General features: G+C 40.8%; 1 non-coding gene across 1 annotated transcript; it reads right to left on the bottom strand.

The window, feature by feature from the left end:
- Positions 1–3,200: 3,200 nt before the first annotated feature.
- LOC112760111 (small nucleolar RNA R71) lies at positions 3,201–3,304 on the bottom strand. Its single transcript, XR_003180564.1, has one exon. It is a non-coding gene; the product is annotated as a small nucleolar RNA R71 (small nucleolar RNA).
- Positions 3,305–5,338: the final 2,034 nt, after the last annotated feature.

The following is a 5,338-nucleotide window of genomic DNA, read 5'->3' as shown; positions in this document are numbered from 1 at the left end:
AACTTTTGATGCCAAGGCATCATAGGCTAGTTTCACTAGCATTTTTCTGTTAGTTTTAGTTGTTTTATGCATTTTCTTGAGCTTAAAGTAACCAAAAATGGTTAAATGAAGAACAAAGTAATGAACCATCCAAACAATATGATTTTGATGCAAATTCCATGAGTTTTAGTTGAATTACTTAAATGCTATGAATGAAAGATTTCTCATGAAATTTTGCAAGACTTTGATGCAATTGTTTGGATGATTTCAGGGAAGAAGAGGCTAAGCAAGGAAGCAACAAAATCAATAAAGGAAGCTTGAATATCACATGTGGAGTTTAAGTTCCAGTTTAAGCCTAAACTGGAGCTTAAACGCCAAAATCATGAAGGATAAGAAATGCTGGGATTGAAGTTTAACCTCCAGTTTGACCTCAAACTGGAGGTTAAACGCCAGAATGAGTATGCCACCCAGGGAGGTGTTCCACGTTTAACCTCCAGTTTGACCTCAAACTGGAGGTTAAACGCCAGAACCAGGAAGAGTACCAGGGGCCATTCCACGTTTAAGCTCCAGTTTGACTCAAACTGGAGCTTAAACGTGTTCGACGTTTTCTTTCACTCCAGGGTTGCTCTCTCCACCTCCACGTTTAACCTCCAGTTTGACCCCAAACTGGAGGTTAAACGTGTTCGACACCTCCAGGGCCACCATTCCAAGCTTCCACGTTTAACCTCCAGTTTGACCTCAAACTGGAGGTTAAACGTGTTCGACCTCCAGTATGCCTCCACCCTTTTCCACGTTTAACCTCCAGTTTGACCTCAAACTGGAGGTTAAACGTGTTCGACCTCCAGGATGCCTCATTCCTCTTCCACGTTTAACCTCCAGTTTAACCTTAAACTGGAGGTTAAACGTGTTCGACTATATGACTCTCCAGGGCTACCTTCTTCCATTTCCACGTTTAAGCTTCAGTTTAACCTTAACTGAAGCTTAAACGTGCTTCTACAAATGGCCTCACTGGAAGTGTCTGGCGTTTAAGTTGCAGTTTAAGCTTAAACTACAACTTAAACGCCACTCTTGAAAAGGGTTTCTGGGCCAAAAATATTGTGATTTAAGTTAGTCTTTGAGCACAATTATTAACTTAAACTTACTTTGGTATGAAACCCAATTGAATATCATGGTTTATGGGATTGGGCCTGAAGGATTGATGAGTTTGAAATCTCAATTTATTGAGTCATGTGTCATTATTTGATTATCACTAAGTTGGCTCAATAAATGTTACAGGATCTGGATCAACAACCTCATCAAGATTATGGATCATAAACCCAAGGCAAAAGGAAAGCAAGGAGAGGCCTCAAAGCCCAAGAAGCACAACTGAAGCTCAATATAGAAAGTGTATAAATAGGATAGAAGTTAAGTTAGAAGGGACTTTTTACTTTCACTTTTAGCTAGTTTCTTTTTCTTTGTAATTGAATTCAGAGCTATGATTCACTAAACCCCCTTTCATTGGGTTAGGGAGCTCTATTGTAATTCAATGAATCAATAATAGTTTATCTTCTTCTTCAATCTTTTCTCTTGAATTTTGTTAGAAAGCTTCTCGATCTAATTCCATTGAGTAGTTGTCTTGGGAAAGAGACTACTCATACTTGGAATCCTTCGGAGCCTTGGGAAAGGAATGGAGGATTCATGCTAGAGAAGCTTTCTCACAGTGGATTGGATTGGGGTTTGGATGGATATTGTGACATGTAATCCTACCAAATTGTGGTTCATGAAATTGTGTGGTATAATCAGTGATCAAGCATCATCTCTTCTTATGAACATTTAAACCAAGGGATTGGGAATTTGTTTGTTTTTAGAGAGCATTGGTGAGCCAAGGAATTGGGATCCAATCATATAAGATTGCCAAGCAAAATTCAATGAATGCATTGGTTGAGGAAGAGATTTACATGTTTTGATTCGGAGATTTCAATATCTCCTAAACCCAATGAATTCCCCATTTCTGATTTCCACTTTCTCTTTACATTCTGCAATTCAATTCTTGCAATCATCCCCAGTCCCTTTTAATTTCAGCAATTTACATTCTGCTCTTTAATTCATGCAATTTAAGATTCAGCCATTTAATTTTCTTGTCATTTACTTTTCCCGCCAATTTTACATTCCGCAATTCTCATCTCAAATCTTGATTCCGCTCAACTAGAACACACTTCTAATCCGAATTGCTCACTCAACCAATCCTTGTGGGATTCGACCTCACTCTATTGTGAGTTTTTACTTGACGACGATAACCGGTGCACTTGCCGGAAGGAATTTTGCCGATCGTGCAATTTCCTAAATCGTAGCATAACACGTTTATGCGCATCAAGTTTATGGCGCCGTTGCCGGGGATTGGTTTTCGATTGACAATTCTCAAATTGGAAGCTAACTAGATTGAGCAATTTTCTCTTGCTTTGATTAATTCTGTTCTAGATACTTGTTGAATTTTAATTTCTGCACTTGGTTACATGCTTTCCTTCTTTATGCCTTTAAATCCATGCAACTAACTCACTGACTCACTAACTGTTTGATTTAATTCCTCAATTGATCTAACCATACTCTTCCATTAACCAAGAGTATTTCACTTGTTTGTGTTTGAGCTGTGTTCTTGTATGACAGGTAGGAGAGGAGAGACATCAACTCCTCCATATACCGAACCGGAAAGGACCCTTCATAGACTTAGAAGGGAAGCAAGAGGGAAGAGAGTAGTGGGAGAAGAGGAATCTGAAGGAGAATCTGAGGACAATTTTGAGGAAGCTCTAGATCTCAACATGGATAGAGAAGTTCACAACCATGAGAGAGCTGATGGAAACAATGCCATTCCTGAGAGGAGGGTTCTTAGTTCATACATAAACCCAACCTCTGGGAATTGTGGTAGTAGCATCCAGAAACCACCCATTCAGGCCAACAATTTTGAGCTCAAGCCACAGCTAATATCATTGGTGGAAAATCATTGTTCCTTTGGAGGAAGTGCTAATGAAGACCCAAACCAACATCTCACAAAGTTCCTGAGAATTTGTGACACTGTGAAGTCCAATGGAGTCCAGGAAGATGCCTATAAACTGCTCTTGTTCCCATTTTCACTTAGGGACAAGGCAGCTAAGTGGCTGGAATCATTCCCAAGGGGGAGTCTAACCACATGGGATGAGGTGGAAGGCAAGTTTCTGGCACGTTTCTACCCTCCACAAAAGGTCAATAGGCTTCGATCTGAGGTCCAGACTTTTAGACAACAAGATGGTGAAACTCTCTACGAGGCATGGGAGAGATTCAAGGACTTGACAAGGAAATGCCCACCAAACATGTTCCATGATTGGGTGCAATTGCACATCTTCTATGATGGGCTCTCTTATGAATCAAGGAAGGCTGTAGACCATTCATCAGGAGGTTCATTGAACAAGAAAAAGACTGTGGAAGAAGCCATTGAAGTGATCGAGACAGTGGCTGAGAATGAGTACTACTATGCATCAGAAAGGCACAACACTAAGGGAGTCATGGAGCTGAACCATGTTGATACAATTCTAGCCCAAAACAAGGTGTTTGCCAAGCAACTAGCAGAGCTTACCAGGCAATTAGAAACAAAGCAAGTGGCTGCAATACACACACAAGATCAAGAGGAAGTAGGCATTGAAGGAGGTGATTGGGATGAGGTTAACTATGTGGGAAACCAACAAAGGCAATCATATGATCCACACTCCAACACTTACAACCCAGGCTGGAGAAACCACCCAAACTTTGGGTGGGGAAACCAACAAACCCAACCACAAAACCACAAACCTTACAACCACAATCAACAAAACAATTCCACATACCAAAACTCCAACCAAAGATCATACCAAGCCACACAAAACACTTACCCCCAATCATCATATCATGGCCAAAATGATCAACATACCCAACCTAATCCGAACCAACAATTTCAAGATCAATTAAACCGGATGGAAGGAATGATGGCAACCATGAGCCAAGACATAAGTGAATTGAAGAGCTTCAGGGATGATGTGAGAACTACCTTAAGAAACCATGGTGAAAAACTCAAAAGGTTGGAATCTCAAGTAGGAGAGCTATCTCAACAGGCACCCAAATCAACTGCAGTGTTCCCTAGTGACACAGAAAAGAATCCTAAGGGGGAACAAAAGAGAGTAAGATGGGAAGAGTGCAAGGCCATCACCATATTGAAGGAAGTCTCAGAAGAAGAAGGAATCAGGTCCTCACAGCAGGAACCAGAAATCTTGAAAGAAGATGTGGAAGAAGTTAAGCAGGAAAGTGGAACTGAGCAAGCCAAGGATCTGCAAAAAGGCATGATGGAAGTATACCAACCAAAAGCACCATTTCCTGAGAGGTTAGGAGGAGGTGAAAAAAGGAAAACCTATTCAAGGTTTCTAGAGACATTTAATTCTCTGCATGTCAATATTCCCTTTCTTGAGATTCTTCATCAAATGCCCACACACATCAAGTATTTAAAGGAATTGTTAAGCAAGAAAAGAGTTTTGAAGGGAGGACAAACGGTAACAATGAACAAAGAATGCAGTGCTCTCATCAAGAAGGACACACTCTCTAAGAAAACGGACCCAGGAAGCTTTCATATCCCTTGCATCATAGGGGAAACAAAAATAGACAGAGGATTCTGTGATCTAGGAGCTAGCATAAATGTGATGCCTCTAACTCTTATGAAGAGGCTACAACTGAACGAGGTGAGATCCACTGATGTAATCATACAACTGGCTGACAAAACTCAGAAGCAAGCTGAAGGGGTAGTTGAAAATGTGCTGGTGAAAGTAGGAGATTATTATTTCCCCACAGACTTTGTCATTGTGGACATGGAGGAAAGCTATTTACACCCTATCATTCTGGGCAGACCATTTCTAGCCACTACTAGAGCGCTCATAGATGTAGAACAAGGAGAACTAATTCTGAGAATACGTGATGAACAGCTCATTTTCAAAGTCTTCAAACCTGCATCTGAGCCTGAACCAGAATCTGAAAAGCCTAAAGATGATAGTAGCCATCCGTGTTTGGAGGAAAGTAATCCAGCAGCTGAGACTCTAAACAGTCATTGGAAGCAAACAAGAGTTGCAAGAGTTAGAGCCACAAGAATCAGTGGAAACAGATCAGAAGGATCCTCCTGACATAAAAGTCAATGAAGAAATCCTCAAGAGAAAGGGAAGAGTGATAGGGAGATTGCCAAGAGGATGGAGAAACAAGAAATTCCCACTGAAGGTTTTTCTCCAGGAGATAAAGTGATCTCAAGTCATTATCTGCCAATTCCACCTGCCTCAAGACCATTCCTTCTCAGCTCCTCAAGTGTCACAATCAAGAAAGTTCTTTTACATTAGCA

Source organism: Arachis hypogaea, chromosome 16 (genome assembly GCF_003086295.3).
Source record: "Arachis hypogaea cultivar Tifrunner chromosome 16, arahy.Tifrunner.gnm2.J5K5, whole genome shotgun sequence".
Taxonomy (NCBI): domain Eukaryota; kingdom Viridiplantae; phylum Streptophyta; class Magnoliopsida; order Fabales; family Fabaceae; genus Arachis; species Arachis hypogaea.
Note: the sequence above shows the minus strand (reverse complement) of the source record. Positions and strands in the feature narration are given on the sequence as shown.